This window comes from Peromyscus maniculatus, chromosome 1, assembly GCF_049852395.1.
Source record: "Peromyscus maniculatus bairdii isolate BWxNUB_F1_BW_parent chromosome 1, HU_Pman_BW_mat_3.1, whole genome shotgun sequence".
In the NCBI taxonomy this organism is placed as follows: Eukaryota; Metazoa; Chordata; class Mammalia; order Rodentia; family Cricetidae; genus Peromyscus; species Peromyscus maniculatus.
This window is the reverse complement of record NC_134852.1, coordinates 125,946,991-125,972,592: the sequence shown is the minus strand read 5'-3', so window position 1 is coordinate 125,972,592 and position 25,602 is coordinate 125,946,991. Positions and strand designations below refer to the sequence as shown.

The 25,602-nt window shown below is 40.0% G+C and overlaps 1 protein-coding gene across 36 annotated transcripts in view; it reads left to right on the top strand.

The window, feature by feature from the left end:
- Positions 1-25,602, top strand: part of Sox6 (SRY-box transcription factor 6) — a 604,948-nt gene that overhangs the window by 245,914 nt on the left and 333,432 nt on the right. For 5 of the 36 annotated variants that reach the window (XM_076563574.1, XM_076563577.1, XM_076563564.1 and 2 more), the window contains one exon: positions 4,271-4,367. The exons of the other annotated variants lie outside the window; for them this stretch is intronic. The gene's annotated coding sequence lies outside the window, so the exon portion shown is untranslated. The remainder of the gene's footprint in view (positions 1-4,270; positions 4,368-25,602) is intronic. 36 annotated transcript variants of the gene reach the window in all.

The following is a 25,602-nucleotide window of genomic DNA, read 5'->3' as shown; positions in this document are numbered from 1 at the left end:
TATGACTCCAGATACCACAGAGCTCTGAACACAGGAAAGCTGCCCAAGGCAACTCCACAGCTGCCAACATGAAACTCTCCTCTGAGTTTGAATGTATATTAGCTGGTAGGAGAGGAAGTGGGAAAGGAAAAAAACTGCGAAAATTTAATTAAATAATGTTTTACATATTTTTCTCCTTTGGACTCAATTCAGTCACAAATGAAATAGCAGTTGCCTGGGATTTCCACAGCATTAATTAATTCAAACAAGGGAAAAAATGAATCAGAACCAGAAATTTATTTATTATGCCCTTCTTTCCTTTAAGATCTCAAAATTCTCAGGGTCTCCTGTGATCACAGAAGTTTGCATTTCTAAGACTTGGGTATATCCAATTTAAAATGGATTAAAATATTCTCCCAGACATAATAGTAAGGGAAGATATTTGTTTTCATTAAGTTTTTTAAACTATTATTTTAATGGAAACTTTTTTTCCTTTAAGTGACAGAAATAAGACTTGAAAATAGTAACACTGCCAAGGGTAGAGCACCTCTGAATATACCTTATAGGATAGATTGGGGTCATCCTCTTTGCACTATAAAATGTGTTCAGAGATAGTATCCATTACCTTTAATCCCCAGCAGAGGAAAAAAAAGAAATATCTGTCCATGTTAGCTGAGTCAGCCAAAGCATCATATCTGGGAATGTCAAATTTTAGGAAACTTATAAAAGAATGAATTGAATATTAATTGGAATGGGATACATACATTCTAAATTCTAGTCCTGATTCTACCAGAGGTCAGTCTCATGATGAGTGTTTCCTTCAGTCCATCTCCAGTCTGTATCAGTACTATATATACCACAATTCTGGTAATATGTCAGTATTTAAAATAATTGAGATTGTACAGTGTCCCAGGGCTTTGTATCTTTTCATTCTTTGGCTTTTCATTCTTCTTAAAGTAAAAGCTCTGATTCATGAAGAAGTGGAAAAATATTTTGGACTTCCAGAAGGTTCACATTTTTGGAATGGAATCATCCTCTGGTGTCTGCTATGTGTCCCTCTGGCATGATCTCTGTGGTGGGACAATTCCAAAAGAGAGCTGCCGTAGGGCAGAAATGAGTACTGTTGCCAGGGGTTCTCTTCTTATGGTCCAGTTTGCTTTCTGATCTGCTCCTTTCTTTGTCATCTGTGCAATCAGCAAGTAATGGTAATCCTGAAATTTGCTAAAGCAGTATAGATTCTTATAGAAGGTAAAAAACATTTCATTTATGATGATGCATTCTGAACTTCCTCCATCTTATCCATGTGTTTTGTTCTTTCCCCAGGGTTGTTTAAATATTTTTTTAACTCTTAGAATGAGGGTGTGTCAGAACTGTCTTATGCAAAGACAGAGGCACTCACACATGGGCCATAATTTAAAGCTCTACGCCTATGTGAACTGCTCTTTTACCATTCTTTGTTGGACAACAGTTCTTTCTTTTTTTATGTTACACTTTGGTTAACTTTTGTTCTTCTAGGAACAGTGCAGCTTATGTGAGAAGGATTCTAACAGGCAGTGAGTACTCTCTGTCATATATGTATGTACTCCTCGAGTTCTAGGCTTCCTCTTTGAGAGTCAGCTCTGTTTTTTTTTTTTTTACAGTTTAACTATGCATGCTGATTTCCTAAGCAGTAAATGCAGAAGTTAGTAAATACAGAAAGTTAATGAAGGTAATTGCAGTGATCTGCAACTCTAGTATTAAATACAGCTCCTGGCTTGGCTGGGTGAGATGGCTCAGCAGGTAAGAGCTCTCACTGCACATGCCTGTGCACTTGAGTTCAGATCCTAGAACTCACAGTGGAAAGAGAGAATTAACTCCTGAAAGTTGGCTCAGGCATACACTGTGGTGCATACACGGGGCTGCACTTACTTACACAATAATGGCAATACATAATGTTTAAGAGTAAGCAGTCCTGTTACTGTTTTGGTGTGATGTGTGTGTAGCTGATGTCATATCATAGTTTTATTTTCTGGGTTTTTTTTTCAGTTTCATTTCTTGCTAGTTTATCATGATGGCTCAGAGAAGTCACTATGAACATCTAATCCTGAGCTGTCCCCTGAGCTGAGGAGGGTCGGTTGATCTCTTACCTCTGTAAGACTGCTCTGCCTTCTGAACTTCTGTATCTGTAGTCAGGCTTCCTGTCTTTACCTTTGTCTCCACACTCGAGGCTGTTATTTCTCTTCAACTAGTATTTTGGCCTTTAGCAAGATCAGTTCTCTTACACTTTAAGCTGCTTTTTACATTTGTCTGTGAACTGCTAAATTAGGTAAAATGGGAAAATAACATTTAAATGAGCTTCTTCTATTGTCAAACATGACATAGATTCTTGCACAGAAATTTACCATTTATTTTTCAATACTTAAAAAAATTTACTTTCATTATTCTTAATTATGCGTGTATGTTTGCATGTGGATATGTGTATGTGAATGCAGGTGCCTGCACAGGCCAAAGGTGTCAGATACCCTGACCCCTGGAGCTGGAGTTACAGACTGTTGTGAGCCACCTGACATGACCACTGAGAATTGAACTGTGATCTTCTGGGAAAAAACAAGTGCTCTTAACTCCTCGACCATCTCTGCAGCCCTATTTTTTAATTCTTAAACAGTTACTCCTTTTTTTTTTTTTTTTTTTTTTTTTTTTTTGTTCAGGTATCAAAGAAGTAGAATTAAGCACTCAGCATATGCTAGGCATTGTGCCGAGAACCTTATATCTGCCTATTGGGCTTATTCATGAAATATTCCAGCAAGGCATACCACTTGTACAGATAAAAGTGCATACACTCATAGAGGCTGAATAACCTGACTGTATTACTGTTAAATGTTAGAAGCAGAATTTGAACACAGGTGTGGTTCTCAAGGAATTAGAAAGAATACAGTGACATTTAAGTACAGTAAGTAAATTCTGTACTGAGGACTCTCCTTTAAGAAGCTCTAACACATGACCTTGAGACATTTCTTTGGGATCTACATCCATTCTGATTTTCACCATCACTACAGCATTGCTGCTGGAACACTGTGGAAGGGTATAAGTGTAGAAAGGTCTAAGAAGCTTGGTGTTCAGGACAAACAGATACTGAAAGGACCTTCAAAGCCCTCAGCCAGGAGCGGGTAATCCTTCTCCTACAGCGGGATGCTTTGTAGGACTTGCAGAATCCTGAGTGCCCTTTTTACTATGTTTCTTCTATGAGGTCATATGATTCATGATTTCGGATGAAGCAGATAACCTCTACCAGCATGGCAGTGATCCTAACGATTATGCTTCTCGGGGAAGCAGATGTTAACCTCTTTGTATGCATCTAAATGAGACAGGGGTTCAGAGTGTGGCCTTTAAAGTTCCTCTTTCAAATCCTAACTCACTGTGAATGGTATACCCAGGCAAGTTCAGGAATGCATCTGGTTTCCCTTATGAATGAATAATGGGGATAGTGACAATACACCTGCTCATAGGACCTACTTCTACATGATTTGTCTTTAGAACCAAAGAAGATAATGTATGTAAAAAATTAGCATAAAACTTGTGTAATAATTGAGTTACAAATGTTAGCTATTATGGTTCTAATTTGAATTTTAAACATTTTTTTTAAAAATTCCATGTTTGTGAAAACTGTTAACAGTCTGAAAAGTAGAAGCCTTTACCAATCAACCTATTTAATTTTTTATCTCACAAATAACTAATGCCATGTCTCATTATTTCTGTTTTCTTAAAGTCTACTCTCAAGTTGAGAGTGACCTCATTGTGAACTCTGTAATTGCTTTTGGGCTTATTTCTTGGACCTAAACACAGAACAACCTAAAGTTGCAAGGTTTTGTTTAGAATGGACCCAAGTTCCAGATGAAAGGTCATAAAGGGCATCCCTTCACCTTGGGATACTATCCCACACGGTGTGAGCATTTCCTGTGCTGTTTGAAAGTGTGAGTGTGCATTGGACAAATTGGGTGACAGTGCAGTTCTGTTCAGAGCTGACTTGAGTATGGGACCAGCATCGCTTGTTCATCTGCTGCTTTACTATTGGAAGAAAATAGCAAATAGCACTGAACTACTCCCTCCTCTGTGGCATGCATGTGCAAAACAAAGATAAAAGCTATGTTTCCTTCGTGGAAGGGTGTGGAGGTAGATGGTAATTCAAATAGAAATAATGACAGCAATTGAGGCCTCCAATGAGGACACCGTGGCCACCAGAGGAAGAAGGAAAGGAGGTCATTCCTGAAAGAGAGGTATTTGATTCAACATTTAGACTGTCTTGTATGTGCAGGTGCCTGGGACGCTGCTGTCAATGAACTGATGTGACTGTTTGACAGAGATGCTGTCTGCATGTTTTGGTGATGTGGCTTGGAGAGGAGCAGCCTGAGGTATCCAGGACACCTGTAATTAGCAGTGTAAAATTCCAATGTTTTGATAGACAAAGACTTTTGCTTCTTAGGTCTGTTGCTTCTCTGTTATACCAATTAATTGTGAGAGTGGCTTATTATCATAGTGACTTATCATTTTTGACTAATAACATCAACGCAGAGGAAAAGTTACCAGATGCTCATGAACATGTACAGTACTGTTTTAGGACCTGAACCAACTCCCCCCCATCCCCCTGCTATGAACCAGTGTTCAATCTTACTGTCACCTTTGGGTGGTGTTTAAACATATATTTCCAGGAGTTTGACACAGTGTGTACATGCCTGTGAGTGTGCCTGTGTGCACCTGTGTGGGTGTATATTTGGACTGGGGGAGGAGTGGAGAGAGTGAAATTTTAAGGGAATGAAAAGTCAGTGATATTTGATGCAGAGGACTGGAAATTTAAACTGAAAAATAAAAGGTTTTGAATGTTTTCTCCCTTAGTGAGAAAAATGAACTGACTGAATGATATATATTTCCATGAAGAATATTTATGAATATAATGTGGAAATTATAAGAGCAAGCAAACTTTCTAGAAATGGAAGAAAAATATTTACTGAAAAAAATGAGGCAGGGGTGAAGAAAACACTTTTGAACCTAATTTGAAGCATACTGTCCAGCTGGGACAAAGTTTTAACCGAACAGGCTGGGCCATTTATAGATGACAGCACTTTTAGTTTTGTCAGGGTTACAAAGTGTTGATGTTGATAAAGAATTTGTTGATGCCGTATCAATTTCTCCATGTGGAGAATGCTCTCGGGTGATTACTTAGGCTTGGGGCTGGCAGCCAGAAGAGAAACGCTGCGTCCCAGGCTTTCTGAAATAGGAGAGAGTTGCCATTGCTGGACCTTCCCTCCCTGTAGAAGAGATTCTGATACCCAGAGCAGAAGCTGCTTTTTTTCCTCATTTACTTCCAAGTCTTTGGTGGTTTTGCCATCATGGACATCTTCATGTATGGTTGATTAAATTAACATTACTTTCAAAGACACTCCAGGGTCACAAATAGCCTTGCCATATAAAAATGTTTCGTATTTGTACAAATTTGTGCAGTAATTTAAAAGCTGAACCATCTAACGTGTTACTTTCGGTTTCAAGCCAAGGATCTAAGACCCGGAGGACCTACCTGGTGTTCAGGAAGGCATGCTTAGGGGTCGGGCCAGGACTTTCCAAAGCAAGGCCTCCCTGTCAAATAACTGACCCTGGCCTTGGTTTGCTTCCTGTCTCTCTGTACCGGGTGGGACCTTTTGTCAGCTTGCTCTGTCATCTGTTGCACCAGCGTGGTACTTGTCTCTGCCTTGCTGCAGGCAGTTGACAAGGGTGAGATTGTCTGCCCTGACTTCAGGCCTCACTCACAATGTGTAAGCAGGTGTGCCACACTTGAAATGCGATGCTTTTGAAAATTTCTTTTTTTCTTTGTGTTCTTCATTACCATACAAACTAATGTGCTTCACTATGACACTTGCATGCACATTTTGTTACCATGGATCTCCTTCCCCAACAGAATACACTAATACATTTCTGAGATTTGCTTTGCTTAGAACTGTCATTTTGTTGGTATCATTTTGGTAATAAGTCAGTCTATTATTTAATTTTTATTAATAAGCATTATTATGGGCTTTTAAAAGTTAGTTGATAAAATGGATTTGAAGAAAAGGATAAAATACAATCTTTTCCATTGATTTTTTTCTACTTAAAAACACTCTACAATTACTGGAGAAAATCAGAAAATATAAAAAGGAAACTGAAAATGAGGAAACTCCTAGGGTGATGCTGAGAAATAGTGCAAAGTGTTTAATAGAATATGTTTCAGAAGATTTTATACCTTAGGTGTTCCTATTTCTAGAAGAAAATGAAATACTATTGAATATGCTATTTTGTAAGTTTCTTCAATTTGAAAAAATTAAAAACATTGTTATATGTAGTTACTGTGAAGGAATTATAAAATATAGCAAAAATGAAAACAGTTTTGAAATCTTATCTTAACTACCCAGAGATGTTAATGGTTATCATGCTTTATTTCTTCCCCTTGCAAAATTTACATTATAAAATTTATATGACTTTATCATAAGTCCACATGAATGCATTGACACTATTTTATAACTAGCCAAGTCATGGTTCTTTTTTGTTAATTACTTTCTAATTTATCTTTGTAAATAAGAATGCATCCACAAGCCCACTACCATGTCCAAGGAATAGAATGTTGGCAGCAGCACGTATGGCCCCCAGGTGTGAGCTACTTTTTGAATATTAGCATCTCATTAGCACTTCCCCACATATTACTAAATACTCATTCTTACCAATGTTTTCTTTTTAAAATGACTGCATCATCTGATAAGAGTAACAGGTACTGCATCTGAGAAGTTCGGAGAAGACATAGATAGTCAAGTTGAACAGCCTGCTTCCTTTCTTCTGCTCTAACCATCTCCATTAGGAAAATGTCCTACTGTTTGTTCACCTATAAAACCCATCTATTTATCCTTGGTCTGTTGACCATCTATCAATCATTTACATTTATCTATAACCTATATAGTGTATGTGTTTGCTTTTAAAATAATAATGGGATCAAATAGTAGCAAATATTTCATTTTCTGTTTTGTTTAACAATCTATGGTTTCCATATTGCTACATGTTCATTAGCATGATAATTTTCCTTTTATTAAATAAAGTTATACCTTGAGAAAAGCACCATTTTATTTGTGTGTGTGTGTGTGTGTGTGTGTGTGTACATGTGTGGAGGTTAGAGGACAACCTGCAGGAAACTGGTTCTCTCCTTCCACCTTGTGGGTTCAGGGGATTGAGCTCAGGTCCTCAGGCTCAGAGGCAAGTGCCTTTCCCAGCTGAGCCTTCTCACCAGCCCTACTTGATTGTTTTTCTAAATTCCATACTGTCCTATTGTGGACAATGCACAGGTTGGCTGATAGCTATAGTTATGGTTACTTCCAGTTTTCTGTTGTTATTAGTAACAGCTTGTTAAGCCCCACTACAGCTCAGTCTTTGCCCATCTTCTGCAACTATTTCTGAAGTTTAAATTCTCAGAAATGCATTGCGGGCTGATTCTCTTTAAAGATGTTTGGCACATATTGCCAAAATGCCCTACAGAAAGGCTCATTTAGTTCATTCTTAACCCTAGCATATGAGATCACTTTACCACGTCTCTACCAACAAATTGTCATTGTTTTTAACCACTGTCAGTGTGACATATAGGAAATGACAGCTTGTTTTTAGTATAATTTACATTTATTTGATTAGTAGTTAAATGGAATACTTCATTTTTTTTGGACTGTCTGCATGTCTTTCTTTTAAAGAATACATTTCTTGCTCATAACTATGTCATCAGATTGTTGCAGGTATCAAATGAATAAATATATATACATATATGTATATAAATATTTTTGAACAGCTGAACACAAAGAAGTATATGTTATTCAAATGGATATTTGATATTGGATATTTTTTAAGAAATATCTATTTATATGTTAAAAATCTTAATCCTTTGTAGATGGTGAGGACTTTTCTGCTTCCATGTCTTTCTTTTAAAGGCAGGGCTCACTGCATTCCCAGACAGCCTGGGATCCCTGGGCTAAAGGGATGATGCTCCCATGACAGCCTTCTGAATAGCTGGACTGTAGTGCATACATCTTTGCCAAGCTAGAACTAACTGTTCCAACCATAATATTACTACAATTCCCTGCTCCCCTTTTTGAGACAAGGTCTCTCTATATACCCTGTCTGGCTTGAAACTCACTATGTGGGCCAGGCTGACCTTGAACTCATGGAGCTCCTCCTGAGTGCTGGGATTAAAAGCATGTACCACCATTGCTAGCATTATCCATCTTTAAATGTTACAATTACTATGAAGTTCTTAGAGACATTTGGGATCTGGTTTTCAATTTATTTTGGTTAATATGCCTATTATTTTGACAAACTTTAATTAATGAGCTTTCATATTATTTGAACTGAATTACCATTATTTATAGTTTTTCAGTACTGGAGACTCAACTTAGGGCTTCGTGTGTACTGAGAAGCCACTAAACCACTGGGCTACATTCCTGCATCTGTGTCTGGGTCATTTTATTATATCTCTTCTTCTGGTTCCCTTTAAAAAATTTGCTTAGATTTCAATTTTAATAGAATTGTATTTCATTTATAAAGCATGCTGATGGTAATCTTTTAATTTAAATAAAACGAATTCTTTGACATCTCAGATCTAGCTCCCTCCTGTAGGATGGGGTAAAGGGTCTTTTGAGGGCATTAGTTCTAGATTTCTAGACAAGGCCTGGATTTTGATATGGACTATGGAGCTGACTCTCTGAGCGGGTGTGTAGTTAGACTCTTACTAACAGCTGGAAACTAAGGGGCTTCAGTCAGCTTCTTCTCTGTCTCTCCTAAGCTGCAAGTCACTCTAATGAGTTTGGAATGGATGTTTTGTGGAAGAGAAATATTTTTACTTTTAGAGTGTGCTAATGCTTTCTTAGTGTGGAGGAGATAAACAGCATGTCGATCTTGCCACATGGACAGTGAAACCCCGACTCCCTTGCTCCAGCCCTGAAAGAGCCAGTAGAACCGGGTGCCTGTGCTCTTGGGTGGAGTCACGTGTGCACTACAGCAGATAAGGACAGCAATCAAGAACCCCAACAATTGTTATTTTAGGGTCAGGTCTTCTAGGGGCATTTTTCCCTATCTTAAGTTGCTTTATACTTGTGAAGATGCTTGTGATCTTTTGATAAGAACAGATGTTGCTTGCTTATGGAGTTTCTCTCCTCCCTCTAGTGTATCCCTTTCCCCCAAATACTTCGGCTGTCTGCTTTTATGACACATCTGTTCTGAAGCCTCCTCCCCCTTCTTCTGAGTTGCTTCTCCCCTTTTAGAGTGTCCTTTCTACTTTCATGAGATAAGTTTTGATGAAAACAGAGCGCCGTTACCCTGTCTGGTGACTTGCATAAGTTCTGCATGTGTGGGGAGCTAGAGTATTCATTGATGTGAACTAGCAAACTTTTTTTTTTTTTTTCTTTTTTCCTGAGACAGGGTTTCTCTGTGTAGCTTTGCGCCTTTCCTGGAACTCACTTGGTAGCCCAGGCTGGCCTCGAACTCACAGAGATCCGCCTGGCTCTGCCTCCCGAGTGCTGGGATTAAAGGCGTGCGCCACCACCGCCCGGCATGAACTAGCAAACTTTGAAGAGGTTTTGAAAATTGTTTGTTACTAATAGGTTTCTTTTTCATATAAATTTGAGGTTTCTTTTTCAAATAAATTGATAGAATTTTTTCTCATTGAAGCTAATGATAACAGTAATTGTTTGAAGTTCCAATTATGTTTTCAAACCTCACTCTTAAAATCTCATGTAGTCATGATGTTGCACTGACTGACTTTTAGCCTACAATCTTTTTTTTTTTTTTTTTAATTGATGTAGCATAGGCTGCCTTGAACTTGTGATCCTCCTGCCACATCTTCTCAGGTCCTGGGATTGTAGATGTGTGTTTGCATGCCACACTCATCCCATATGTTTGACCATGATTGTCTCCCTTTCTAAAACCAATGATACACAAGTGTGGCAATAGCAGTCATTACAGAAATAGAGAGTTGAGAGAAATGTGGAGAAGGAAAGGGGAGAGGTATGATCAGAGAAATTACAGTACAGATGGTTCCTCTTTCCTCTCTTTCTCCATACTTCTCTGTTGACCCCCCGAACACAATTTTAGTCTGCTGTTTCTTAAATTTTGAAATTAAATAATTGTTTTTGCCACATTAGAGTTTGTTTGTTTCATATTACACAAATATCATCTTCCAATCTGTCTTTAAATTGAATTTTAAAAGGTTGATTTTTTTTTGTATTTAATGTGTCTGAATGTTTGGCTACATGTATGTATGTGTACCATGTGTCTGCATTGCCTGTAGATGCCAGAAAAGGGTGTCAGATCCCTTGAGACTGGAGTTACAGGCTGTTGTGAGCCACTATGTGGGTCCTGGGACCTGAACCCAGGTCCTCTGCAGGAGCAGCAAGTGCTCTTAACTGCTTCTTTTTTAAAAATGTATCCCACAAAAAAAAATGTATCCCACATGTTATTTGAGGTACCATATATTGAGTTGCTATAAAGTTAATTTTTAAAATTAGTTTGACATGCATAGTCATAATTTTATCTGACAAATCACTAAGACTGAAAAAGTTTTAGAAAGGAAAGCTGCAGACCTGGGAATAGGTGACAGTGTAAGACAGAGTTCCTGCTGTTAGGAGTAAAGATGCTAAAGAATGAGAAGTCAGACTGAGTCCCTGGTGATGCAGCTGTTGAATAGGTTTCCTATGTTCTTGGTAGACTTCTGTGGGATTTCAACGTTTCATAAGTGTTAGGTCTCAGATGTTTGCGTAGCCTTCTTAAGACACTGAAGGATGAAGAGGCCCATGAAGAGCTCAGAGAAAAAGAGCTGCCTTCTGTCGTTTAAGCTAGTATGACAGTGTGGTTTGTGAGAGAATTTGGGAATAGATGCTTGGGGAGTTGATTGAGTTAAACATGGACCAAAGGCATGGTTTCTACATTAGTTGTCAAGGTGAGTACCTTCCTCTTCTCTCTCTACCCTCCCTTTTCTGCTCCTGCTATTCCCTTTTCTCCCCGACTCATCCCTCTTCTCCCCTGTTCCTCTCTCCCTCCATTCCTCCCCTGTCTCCCCCCTCCATTCTTTGCTTTCTTTCTTCCTTTTCTTTCCCTTCTTACCCCTTCTTTATTCCTGTATTTTCCTTCCCTTTCTTCTCTCTTCCACTTTCCCTCTACCTCTCCTTACCATCTTTTCATTTTGTCTCTTCTTCTTTTTCCTCCCCTGTTCCCCTTCCCCCTTCCTTCTTTCCAGCACAATTATTATAGTACCTAGGATGTTACATATTTTGAAAAGTAAGTGTGTGTGTGTGTGTGTGTGTGTGTGTGTGTGTGTGTGTGTGTGTGTAGTCAGAGAACAACTTACAGAAGTTATCAGTTCTCTCTTTCCACTATGTTGGTTCCTGGGATAGATCCCATGTTGTCAGGCTTGGGAGGAAGTACCTTAATCTGCTGAGTCATCATCTCCCTGTTGGTACGTATGTGCTTATTTACTATATTTATTGTATACCATTGGATTTAAAAATTTCAGACTTAAGCATATTTAAACCATACAACCACAAACTCTTGAGGTAAAAATTGATTAGTTACTGGATGGCATTGTGCCTCTGGAAATGGTAGAAACTCATCAATTAAAGGTGCAAAGATGCATAATTACTTGTAAGGTTCACTGTTCCCTAGCAGGAAGAGAAATTTACAGATGACAAGAGTTACTTAAGTGGATTCTTAATTTATTTGGGACTGAGAGAATAATACAGAGGAGGAAGTTAGACCCAAGGGGTAAGAACAAAGCATGAGAGGAAGAGTAGGCTGTCTGTGTTTTGGACTCATGTCTAAAATCCATTGTTTTGTATATGGAAATGAGCATCACAACTTGTCCTTAGTGACTGTCACTGAATACAGAGACTGGATAGCCATGTGGTTCAAATGTTTGGTGTCATTGCTAATGTTTTGTGGTGAGATTGTATTTTTGTGTACTGGTGCTTGTAGATGGCACACCTGTTGTTACATTGCTATTAACAGCATTCTGCCTACTGTCATCCTGTCACCCCCATTATGAACTACATTTGTGAAGAGTTTTAAGAAAGTGTCTATGTCATATATACCAGGATGGCAAATTCCAAATGTCATTCACAATAGTAATGGGAGTTTTTATAGCATCAAATGAAGTATACAATGTAATATCTTCAGAGTTATGGACAGGGTTCATGGTAAGGGAATGTTAGAATCTGAATTATTCTATCTAGGTTTTTGGCAGGTGATATCCTATTTGCTACTACTAATCTAAGCTGAACAGTCCCTTTTAAAAATTGAAATCGCCATTTCAAAGCAACTGAGGAATATTTAACTCTCCTGTCATTGTCCTCTGCACTTGTCCTTCATTGAAAGTGCAGTGCCCAGCTCTCTGGGACCAGGACTCACTGTTGCTTCCTTGGAGCCAGCTACTGTCTCTCTGCACCAGGCACATCGTTCAGTGATCCTTGGTGAAGTAGTCTTTCCAACAGAGTTTACTCTTAGCTGTCAGCCCGTCTTTGCTAGTGCTTTCTTCTTCCGTACAGTGCTGCTGGTTCTGTTGGATTGGTTCTTCAGTTGCAAAGCCTGCCTTCTGACTCCACTTTCCCGTTCTTTTTGCTTCTTTCTTCCTGTGCCACTCCTTTATGGTTATTTCTTCTCTCCTAGAAAACACACACTATTATATAAGTTAAAAAAAATCTTTAATATACTTTGGTATAGTTTAGTGCCCCACATGGTATAATTAGATAAGGTAACTGGATATATACTTGCTTTTTCTTAAGTCCTGTGTTATTTATTATGGTCATTTTGAGTAGTCTGGAATTTACAATCTGTATCTTTACTAGATTTAATAATATAGATTGGAGGCTGAGGGATAGATCTGTTGACAAAATGCTTGCTGTGTTAGCATGAAAACCTGACTAATTTTCAGAACCCATGTTAAAAAATCAAACAAAGTCCAAAAAAAAAAAAAAACCCAACAAAAAACAAAGCAAAACAAAGTCAGGCATGGTGGCACCTATTTGCAATCCTAGGTTGGAAAGATTGAGACAGGTGGATCTCTGGGCTGGTTGGACAGTCTGGCATATTTGACAGTTCTAGGTTGGTCAGAAAGCCTATTTTAAAAAGCAAAAGTCAGGTAATGAGATAGTTAGATGTTACCAAGCCTGATGACTTGAGATTGATCCACATTGGTGTTGTCCTCCTCCACTGTATTTGTGCCGTGGTAAATGCATCTGAACACACACACACTAAACAGATAGAATGTTAAAAGAAGGTCGATAATGCCTGAGGAATCACAGCAGAGGTTATCCTCTGACCTCCTCATGCACCTGTACAGAAGCACAGGTACACACATTTATATACACACACATATACACCACACAAATAACATAGGTCAATCAACTATTCAATCAAATGTTATTGAATTAAAGAGATTCTTATCTTTAGTAAGTTTTTAATATAGATAGATCAATCAAGGAAGCAGTATAAACCTGTTAAAGTAGTATAAAATACTGAATTTGGAGTTTCATGTCTTTTAACAAATACTTTTATAATAATGATAGTTGAGATCCATGATTATCTATGGGCAAGATACTGTGCTGAAGACTTGTAGGTATGTTGCATAATTTAATCTCTTGTGTAATTTACATGAGCTATGCTTTATTATGTTGATTTTATGATAAAGAATATGAAGTACAGAGGTCAAGTAACTTGCCTGGGACCACAAAACTAATAGCATATGAATGAGTCATAGCAGGCAGCCTGTTTCGAACGTGATGCTAGAGAGGCTCAATCATGTCAGATTGTAAATGTGAGATTTTGGTAGGAAAGGATGTGTAATGCTGGTCCATAGCAGAGTTTATAATAAAGCTTCACTCTTCAGAATGAAGTCAAGACCATATGTAGATGAATTTATGATGTGTGTTGTACAATATTTCCATCTGTGCATATATCCACTCATTCTTTGGAAGTTAGGGTTTTTTAACAGGTGTTCACTGAACACATACTAGGTGTCTACTGTGACACATCTGTGAGCAAAAGAGAAAACCCACTCCTCAGGAGCTTACCCTCTAGCAGAGAGAAATAGACAGTAACAGAAAGGCAACCCCAGCAAGTAAAGTAATACCTTCTAAGTTAGAAGTGAAATTTTTGGGGCAGAATAAAAACAAGAACTGGAGTCAGAGAAAGGAAGTGTTTAGGCATCTGGGGAACAGGATTCCAGGTAGAGGGAGCTGTCAGTGCAAAGACCCCCTGTCTCAGGAGGGGAGGAAGTGAGCCCAGCATATTCCAGAACAGGAGTGAGGGCCAGAGTGACTGGAGTCCAGTAAGTGAAGTAACAGGAACCAGAAGAAGTAGAAATTGTAACACGCCATGAGGAATTTTTAGTTATTTTTTAATTCAGCATACCTTATATTGGATTTCATTGTGATTCAGATATGTGTATCACTGTACTTTGCCCTCTGTTCTCCTCTTCCCTTCCTGTTGGTTCCCTCACCCTCTGGATAGTTCCTCTTCTGTTCTCTGCTTTTGTAGACATATCTCAGGAACATACATGAACACATATACACACACATGGATACATTTGCTATGTATGCATATACACATAGTCATATCTGGATTCCATCTGTGAGAGCAAGCACACTCTGCCTGTCTCGCCCCTCCTCCCTGGAAGCCTCAAGGGAGAAGTATGGCTGCATCCAGTATTATAAATTTGTGGACGACTTGGGCACCAGTGACATCACGAGGTTTCTGAGAAGCACGAGCCTGACACAGTGCAAGAGTGAGCACATTCGGAACATGATGCTTTCCTTTGCTTTCTTTTCCTAGTTCTATCTTGTGTCCAATGGAGACCCAAAGGTTTAATTATCCTGATAGTGAAAATTCCAACAAAAAATGCTGTTGAAATAAGTTTTACTCCTGTTTCAGAAACAAAATTAAAAAGCAAAACCCCAAGCAGAATGCATGGGTTTAAAGTGTTCCTCAGAAGGGTCCATAGTGTGGGCTAATTCCTGAGGAAGTGGATCACAAATCTAGAGTTCCCTTCTCTCACACCTGATAAACCTCACTGTGAAAGTTGATTTATTCTAGCAGCCATCTGATGGTAGGCATCCTACTAAGAACCTTTATGTATGTATGTATGTATGTATGTATGTATGTATGTATGTATGTATGTGTGTGTGTTTGTTTGTTTATTCATTTACTTATTTTGAGACAAAGCCTCACTATGTCATTCAGGTAGCCTTGATTTGTGCTAATCTTCCTGCCTCAGCCTTCCAATTTTGCTGGGATTATAGACATGTACCACCATGACCTGCTTGAATGTTTAATTACTGCCCAAGGCTCTAAGAAGGTCTAAGAAGGCTCATTCACTTTGATGAAGGATTGGAAGTGTTTTCATGGTCTGTTCTCTCATACTTGTCCTGACAATTTTTTACTTTTGTTATATTTTATCTTGATGGTGCGTTAGGTGTGAAAAAGAAATGGGAGAAGCAGGGCTGTGGATGCAGCTCAGAGGCAGAGCACTTACCTGTGTCTAAGCCCTAGCATTGCAAACTAACAAACACCAAAGCCAAAGCAATAGCAACAAAACCCAGATGGAGAACTTGTTGTACAAAGGAACCCCTGCCCTGTTAAACAGTGATTCATCTGGAGGAGCACATTTTCCCGGTCAATTTGTACCGAGCCCCATGTAGAAAGGGACTGTGATAGGCCACAGCTTATGAAGTAATTTGTTCTCTGAGCCACTGAATAATAAAAACAGCAAATTTAGACCCACATATAAATCTCCGTCTTGCAATTTGCCTGCAGTGTTCCTTCTCAATATCAGTCTCTTGTCTGTAAATTGGATATAATATTCCCTATACCTGTCATAGACTTGGAAAGATTAAGTAAGAAATCCCTTTCATTTCTTTCTCTACTTGAATTCATTCTTTATGACACAAAAAGCACTTCTATATGTGTAGGTTGATGCAATTGTATGTAGATCATTTTATAATTGGTTGCCTTTTCAGGATGTCAGGAGGTAAGAATGGAGAGACCTCTCTAGCTACCCTAGCAGCTGATTAAACACTGTGTGGGAGAACTGGGAAGAGGGAAGGATGGCAGATGAAATCCTGGCAAAGAGAACAGTCTAATCCCAGAGGACATTTGTAACAACTGCCTAGGCCCTTTGGCTAGACTCAGAGCAGCCCAGGGCAAGAGTCCTGCCCCTCAGCACACCGTCCAAGCTGTATGCATTAAGGCTTGGCTTTAATGAAGTCATGACCACTTGTTCAGCACTGCATATGGCTGGATGTGATTCCCAGCTGCCCTGTGGGTTAAAGTGTAAACAATGAGTAGATTGTTATGTTCTCCTATTAAGTCCAGAGGGTGATCTCATGTCTGTGCCACATATGTCTGCAACCAGAAATGTCCCTGCTCCTGGTCTCATGGAAGGGAAGTAAGGCTGTGTCTGAAAATGTCTGAATTCATTAGCCTGAGGGCTTTTTGCTCATGTTTTTATTGAAAACAAACAATGAAATAGAGGCATAAAAAGTCATGAACATCACCAATAGGTGTCAACATGACACCAAACAGATGATATATGCTAGGACTAACATTTTACCTCAGGACTGAGGCATCTGTACATCTGGCATTTTCTCAGAAGACAATATCCTTGTAGTCCATGGCCATAAAGAAGGCTGCAGAGACCAGGATCTGAAATGTGCACAGCACTGGGATGAGTGACAGAAAACACCCATCCTCAGTACTGATTCCTAAACTTTGGCCCAGTTGTTAGTATGTTGATTAATTGTGTTCTAATTTTTGTTGTTCTGAATTGATCAGGAATGCTATTGTTTGTGTATATGTTTGCATCTGTGTGTGCTGGTTAGTAACAAGCTTGAGTATCAGCACTATAGCTTCTGCATTGTTTGAGACAGGATCTAGAATATTCAGCTGCTGCATGCACTAGGCTAGCTAGCTAGCTTACCAGCTCCTGGGGATTCAATTGTCTCCATCTCCCATTTCACCACAGGAGGTCTGGGATCACTGATGCATGCATTACCATGTCTGGCTCTATGTGTGTTCTGAGAACTCTAACTCAGATTCTTAAGCTTGTACAGCCAACACTTTACCCACTGAGCCTTCTCTTCAAGCCCTAGAATGGTGTTTGTGCTGATACTATTTTACATTACAGATGTTTCAAATGTTTATGTAATGGGAATGCTAAAGGAAGCCTTGGGATTTGAAGTTCTCTAGAAGGAAAATTTTATTTATGATAATTTCAATTGGCATTCTAGATGATACAAGGTGTCTGTCTGTATTTATTGCTTATTCTTTATAGCAGTTCTCAAACAAAACCATCCCCATTCTATAGACAAGGAGCCTGAGGCTTAAGGAATTTAAATAACCTTTTAAGGCTGAAAAAGACTGCTTTCTTACTAGGGTTATCTAATGTCTGTGTGTTGATATTCTTTTGTGCCTCACTGCTTAAGTCTTTCCTAAGTTTCTCTTCAAGATGACTTCCTGGTCTCTAAACTTCATAATAGTTCTGAGATAATACTCATGACAATTTCACTGCTTTCATGTGTGTATATGATATCTTCCACACTGATCTTATGTCTGCAAAGCGGTGGGCTCTACCTGACTGCCATAAAACTGTTCTCCCTGTTTACTGATGAGTGAAACAAGCCCAGAGAGCACGTTAATTTTCCATGTCAGACAGTTCTCAGCGATAAAGCTACAAACATTTTGTCCTTAGTTTGGCAATACTGTCCAACCTCTGTGGTGTGTACCCAGGGAGGCTGATTCAGCACAGAGAACGGTGACTGTACAAGTGCCAGAATATTCCATTATCCAGTCTAAGAAGGAGGGTCTTTCTTTCCCTGAAAATTCAAGTCTTTGGCCACTCATTTTCTGGAAAATTCCCTTGGTAGTAGGTTTGGCGCTTATCCTTCGAGTCCTGATGCTGTATCCAGGGAAAGGATATTCTGATAGGGTTATTATTGTTATGAATTAAGCATAGCAGGTTCCTGATGGGTCTGTTAGGCTGGGGCCTTGGTTTAGGAGCTTTTTAAAAAATTTATGAGCTTACATCTTTGATGCAATGGGGAGGGGCTTGGTCCTGCCTCAACTGAATGTACTAGACTTAGCTGCCGCCCCCATGGGAGAACTGGGAGGAAGGGGAAGACGGGGGAGGGGGAGTGCAGGGGGATGGGAGGAGGGATAAGAGGGGGATCTGTGGTTGGCATGTAAAATGAATAAAAAAATTAACAAAAATTCTTGAACTTAATTGAATAGAGAAGTTTGGGGATAAAGAAGAGTTAGGTTTGAAAATGAAACTTTTCTTATAGGTAATAGATTATGAATATTGTATGGTAGTAGCATTATATTCTCTCAAACTGTGGAGTAAGGAAAACAATTCAACCATCTATGAATACTTCCTGAAGCCTGGTGCTGTACTAGCTAGGTCTGGGAACTCTTGGCTGTTGGTGATAGGTCCGCCATGAAGTAACTGTAGACTTGGCACAACCTGCTTCCCTTCTCTGATCAGCCCTTACTTGACAAGCAAGATGGTAGAGCTAGACGACTTGTTTTGTTGTTGTTGTTGTTGTTGAGACAGGGACTCAAGGAGATTAGCCACAAGTTGGCTGTGTAGCTGAGGCTGGATTCTTCCTTCTACCTATGTCTCCAGGGTGTTTTTGGTAAACTTTATGTGTACTTTTATCATCCAACTCTTGCAAATATTATCTCTTGGTGCCAATTATTGAAACATTAAATGTTAAACCATGTTTCTGATAAGAATAAGCAGAGATAAAGAGACTTGCTATTAAAAATAATTTCTATTAACAGAATTCCTTAAAAATAAGATCTTAACATGTTTTTAAGACAATTTCCCCCCCCCCCAGATTATTAGCTTGTAAAAAAAATACTAGGCCAGTCTTCAGACCTTAGCTCTTTTACTCACCATCTGCTTAGGTCATTTATTTAACAATGAGAATCTGTCTCCACATTCCAAACAAAGTTTATCTCTATTTGCTTAAACACTTTTTTTGATCACTAGATAGTATGTCAGGTCCAGAGGCTAGAAGGAACTCCTTCCTCAGCTGGGGAGGGTGCCTCTCAGCTGTGGACCTGTGCAGTTCATAAGCTCTCTTTCCATTGACAGTCAACCTGTAGGACCATAGAGTTGGAGGAAATCTGGGAGATGGTGTCACTTAGACTTAGAAAGCTTGTTAAGGAAGGGACTTTATCTTGTTCATTGCTTTATCTCTAGACTCTAGAATTGTGCCATGTACATATGTATCCATAGTTACCCACTAATTAATAAGGGGGAATAGTGAAAGAGGGGATAATTGGATTTAGGTGGCACTTTTCTTATCTAGAACCATGTGCTTACATGTTAGTTGAACATGGCTCCCAGGCTTATGGACAGCTCTATGACCAGAGAGGTGTTCTGGTCTGTTCTGTGTGGCCATTATCACTCTGGTAACTTGTGAATAAGATAGATGATGAGTCACTCCTTACATGAATGTGAAAATGTTCCGTGTTCTGAGAAAGAGTCAATGTGTCTATTGATCTCTGTTTGACAGAGAACTTCTGTGGTATACAATTCCTCAGCTCTGGGTACCTTTCTCTGCCTGTACTCTCAGACTTTAGACCTCCCCTTTCCTTAAGTAGACATTAGACCCTCCTCACAGTGTTTCTGTACACTCTTGCTATAGTTTTCATTCTTCTGGAGAATTAGCATGTGGTTCCACACTGGGAAGTTGCTGTATTTTCACTATTCTAGTTTTCTCTGAGCAGAGTGGTGGGACTTGTGTGGGACACTGCTATGGTCACGCTGCCCTGCTGTTCCATGAGGTGAAGGGATGGGAGGAGTGAGTGTTGGGAATAGTGGGGATACAAAGCCAGGAGGGTGTTGTTCATTACTTGCTATCCTTCTTTCAAAGTAGAAGGTGTGGACTTTGCTTGAAAGAGTGGAGACAGAGGAGCACTGTCCTCATTGTTGGGTCACTATGTATTTTTCCAGTCACTTTTACTTTCCCCTCCATAAGTAACACAGGGGCTTGCATTTCTCTTTTCAAAAGGAAGCACACAATAAAGGGGAGGGCAAATATGTAATTTTGTTGTTTTCCTTTTCTAAAAGGGAGCCTGGGTTTCCCTCTCAGTGTCACCCCTCAAGCTGGATAGATGTGGGATGTTATCTTTTCTGAACTCTGTAGAGGATGATTGCATAGATAGAAGACTGTCCCTCTCACCAAATTACTGTGTGAAACAGAGGAAATCATGTGTAGGCTTGGAGAATTATCAATTATAAATTTATCTAAAAGCAAATAACAGTCATATTTTGTTTTCCAACATCTGAATTCTTAGGGGGTTTTGGCTGGAGTGAGACTGTAACTGTGGTTTTCTCCTGACTTTTTATTTTATTTTACAATACAATTCAGTTCTACATATCAGCCACGGATTCCCTTGTTCTCCCCCCTCCCACCCCCCTCCCCTTCCCCCCAGCCTACCCTCCATTCTCACCTCCTCCAGGGCAAAGCCTTCCCTGAGGACTGAGATCAACCTGGTAGACTCAGTCCAGGCAGGTCCAGTCCCCTCTTCCCAGGCGGAGCCAAGAGACCCTGCATAAGCCCCAGGTTACAAACAGCCAACTCATGCAATGAGCACAGGACCTGGTACCACTGCCTAGATGCCTCCCAAACAGATCAAGCCAATCAACTGTCTCACCCATTCAGGGGGCCTGATCCAGTTGGGGGCCCCTCAGCCTTTGGTTCATAGTTCATGTGTTTCCATTCGTTTGGCTATTTGTCCCTGTGCTTTATCCAACCTTGGTCTTAACAATTCTCGCTCATATAAACCTTCCTCTTTCTCGCTAATTAGACTCCTGGAGCTCCACCCGGGGCCTAGCTGTGCATCTCTGCATCCAGATTCCTCAGTCCTTGGATGGGGTTTCTAGCACGACAATTAGGGTGTTTGGCCATCCCATCACCAGAGAGGATGGTCAGTTCAGGCTGTCTCTTGACCATTGCCAGCAGTCTATTGTGGGGGTATCTTTGTGGATTTCTGTGGGCCTCTCTAGCACTTTGCTTCTTCCTATTCTCATGTGGCCTTCATTTACCATGGTCTCCTATTCCTTCTTCTCCCTCTCTGTTCTTGATCCAGCTGGGATCTCCTGCTCCCCCAAGCTCTGGTGAGGGTCGAGGGAAAGAGAGCTTTCTCCTGACTTTTGACAGCCTCCTCAAGCTGAATCTGCACGGTGCTCAGCATTGCTCCAGGCTTTCCTTGGTGTCTTCACCAGCCACTGCTCTGACCCCTCACAGCTGTCGTGTGTCAGTTCTGAGGAGGGTGCCTTGTGCTGGTTTAGGATTGCAGAATCTGGTATAGAATTTCAGTTCTTAGTGAACAATGGCTGCTCATTCTAAGGTATGCTATGTAATTTGGTGTATTACTGAGGGCATGACGTGGATGCTTTATAATTCACAGAAACGTGTAAAAAATGACATACTTGTCACACTCGTCTTTTTTTTTTTTTTTTTAAAGAGAAATACACCTCGATTTTCTTTAGTCTTATTTTCCCAGCAGTTCCTTTTGATGGCTGCTGTTCAGATCGGGAGATCTTTCTCTTCCCTTTGCATCTCCACACTGTTTGCAGCAGGAGTAAAGAATGTTTTTACCATTCTCTCCTAAGGTAGAAGAATTGCTTAATGTTGGAACAATATGTTCCAGTGATGTGGAGCTACAGTACAAGGAGATAGTGTTGAAAAGTAGTTAAGGACATGCTGACTCTGGAGTGAGATGTGTGGGTTTGTTGGTGCGGAACTTGGATAGATCACTTAACTGTAATTTTTTTTTTTTAAATTTCCTTCAGTTTCCTTTGTAAAATAGGATTGGAGAACCTATATCACTGTGTTATGTGACAGATGAATTTGTAGATATACATATATTCATATATAGAAAGTGAGCTCTCCTGCTATCATTCTGAAAATCTTCCTACTATTAAAATGCTGAAGTCATTCCACATCTTGTTTATGTAGCTGGGAGCCTGCCGGTTGTCTTGGGGGTCACACAGCATCGAGGTACAATTCCTATGCCATCCTGAAAGCTGAGTGTGAAGTGTGTTTGGATGGTATAGACTTCCCAAGGAACCTGCAAGGGGTATGTCTCATGTTAGCTGTCTGGGGCGAACACAGCACATAAACAGAAGAGGAAATAAATACAAGTCTATCTTGATCAAGTTAAATGAATACTGTATAAATAGTTGCAATAGGAAAGTCATGAAAAATTGATGCTTTCCTGAAAAGCTTCTGAAGGAGTTGAGCTACTAGCTGAGCCTGGAAGTTGGTTGGATCTGGGAACAGGGAGGTGGGTGAAAAGATGAGGGAGTTGGGAATGAAAATACCTAAATGTACAGACAGCTGCTGCCAAACAAAGCAAGGATAGGGTGCTGCACGTCACTCACTTCCTGTGTTGTCAGAGTGAAGTTACTTAAGTTCCCAAACTTCAGTTTTCTCTTCTGTAAAGTGGGGATGGGGATATTTGCCCATGTAAAGCAGTTAGTGTGGTTTTGATACAGTTAATATTTGGGAAACAGCATCATTTGATATACACTGTAACAGCCCAAAGCATGGGAGTAGGAACTGAGCCACATAACCACAGCCAAGCTACTGAACTACTTCAGCGCTTAAGGTGGATCATTTGAAAATGAGATCAATTTTGTCTTTATTGTTTTGAGACTGTATAGCTCAGGCTGCTCTTGGATTCTGGATCCTCCTGCCCAGCCTTCTAAGTTCTGGGATGAAAGATGTGCACTACCTCAATGGACCTGAAAATGGGGATTGATTAGTAGGTTTCTTGCAGAGTTGTTTTGAGACAGTGAGGTACTGTGAAGGATAACTAGGGAGCTTAGCACATAGAATGCTCTCAAAACCCAGTCATTGCACTGTTTGTTCTGCAGCTCTGTTTTCTCGCAGATACTGTCACGGCAGTTAGTCTAGTCTCGCTTCCCTCTGTTCTTCTCTTCATCTGTCTTCTTTCAACAGCATTTATCAGCTGCGGCTGCAGAGACTGAAAAGAGAGGCTTGGAAGAATGTGGAGGTAGAGTAACTGGTCGGCACCACATGCCCAGCAGAACGGCATGGAGCAGATAAGGAGAGGGCAGCTAAGCACACAGAAGTACGGGACGGAGCATAAACACACATGCACCCCTTTGACCGAGCCAGCCTTATTAAGGCCACTGAGGGATTTTCTGCTTAAGAGGAATTTCAACCATACTGTTCCCTTGGTTAAATTTCTTCATCAACATTTTATCTTCTAGAGGATAAATCCTAACTGCTTGAAATCCTTTCTGCTTTGCTGGCTGCCTGTCTTTCCAGACTTTTCCTTGATACTTTTCCCAAGATACTCTGTATCTCTGCTGCTTTGAAGTTTTTATTCTCAGGGTGCCTTTACACATTATGGAATCTCCTCTTCCCACCAGACAAATTTCTACTCATCCTTCAGGAACCCACTGAATGGAACTTCTGTGCCTCCTCTGATCTCTCCAGAATGAGTTATTTGCACTTTGGGGTTTCTGAAATGTATCTAGAGAGCACCTGCCTATGTATATTGTCTTACAATGATTTATGCTCTATTTGTATTTCTTGCTATAGTATAAAGCAAATGGTCCCCAACTTGCATTTGTTCGACTTACAGTTTGATGCCGTTATTACAAAAATGATACACTCTTAGTAGAAGCTGTACGTCAACTGTTGCATGCAGTTCTTCTTATCCCAGGCTAGCAGCCTGAGGTGTGGCTTACTCAGCCATTGCTGGCCAAGCATCAAGCCACAGCTCCTCCTCAGTTACCTGGTCATGAGGTTCAGCAGCCAGTACTGCACAGGGTACTCAGTTGCTAAGCTCTGCTACTTGGTAGGTGAGGCGTGTGAAATGCAGTTTTGACTTGTAAGTTTTCAAGTCATGGTTTCATCAGGTTAAACCCTGTCATGAGATGAGGCACATGTGTGTCAGATGTCACAGTATTGTATACCTCTATGAGTTTGGTAGTCATGACAGTACGTGATATGGAGCAGGTAGTAAATATTTCTGTGCTAAATTAAAGAGGTAGTGGGCTCAGGTCTGATGAGTTCTAAGTCTCGCTAGCCAAAATTTGAAGATTATCACAAAGTCACTGCCTCATAGATCTCATTTTGTAGATGAAGAATTTAGAACAACAAGGAAAATCTTCTTTTTTTCCTCCATCGGGTCAAACAATGGTCCCTTTCCTTCAGAACACAGTCTTTTCCTGGCAAATTCTCCAACATTAAAAAAGAAGCTTAATTTAAAGTCCGCTAGTTGTCTTTCCTCTGATGGACTGTTTCCCAGATCATCTAGTCTAGGGTATATATCAGCAGTGCCTCATCTCTGGTTCTCCTCCAGCTTGGAGACAGGTTAACCTGGACCACCCTTTGTTCTTCAGCACTGTGTGTCAAGGGAATTCCCCAGGGGCAGAGTTGTCTGCATGTTCACAATCAAACTGAATTTTCCTGTGGCATATGCTTTTTACAATAAAATAGGATAACAATTCATCCGATAATGTATGATTTGAAAGTGATGGATGGAAAGAAAATGGCAGGGATGTTGGTCTCCCACTCATGGTTTATTAGCTCTGTGTTGTATTTAATGGTTTATCAGGATCAAATTTCTTTGAGAAGAAAGCTGCCTAATGTGGTCAGAGACATCTTTTGTTCCCTTTGGCCCTGGCCATTTTGGGGAGGAAATAAGCTTTTTTCTGTACACACTCTGCTTGGGAGCTGTAATAAGTGAGTGCACACTGCATTGCGGTGACCTTCAGCCAACCAGAGAAAGACACCTCTTCTAATCAGAGGCAAAAGCCACGATCTTTCTTGTTGTAACTTACTGTTGACACAAGAAAGGCCAGAGAGATTGACATCAATCTCTATAGAAACCATTAACCAATGCTGAATAAATCTGCAGCATTGAATCCATATGCATGCTTGCTTTTATTATTCTTGACCTATGGGCACACTTGAGCATTTTGTGGGCTTTGTTTTAAAAGGAATGTTTAAAATGTAGCTAGTTATTATGGGATTTCATTGGTGAAATAAACTGTTTGGGTAGTCTAAATAAAGGAATCTGTATTATTTTGCATCTCCTAAGCATTGTTTGCTTAGGTGTGGCTTGGTTTGATTCCAGATTAGCACACAGCAGAGGCTGTCACTTCAGCTGGGTGTAGCACAAACCAAGAAGTCTTATACACATGTTTTCCAAATGATGTGCAAGTCGTGTGTCATTTGATTCTAACTGTGACTTTATTGGCTTCTGCTCTTAAAAAATTCCTTAAAGCCTAAACAATAACTGTGTTGGCGGCAAAGACGTGTGTTTAAGAATCTCTTGGATGTCTCAAACTCAGGTTGGTAATACTTGCCAGACAATTTGTGTCCATGTGCTTAGCAGAAACAGGCTCTGTTAGTGAGAGCTTCAGTGTTTTGAGCTCCTTTTCCTGACTCCCCCACCCTGAAATCTCAGTTCTAGTTGAGGAGGGTGAGGAAACAAAAATGCTTTTCATTTCATTCTCTGCTGTACATTTTCCAGTTTGGGTGACTAAAGCTGGCC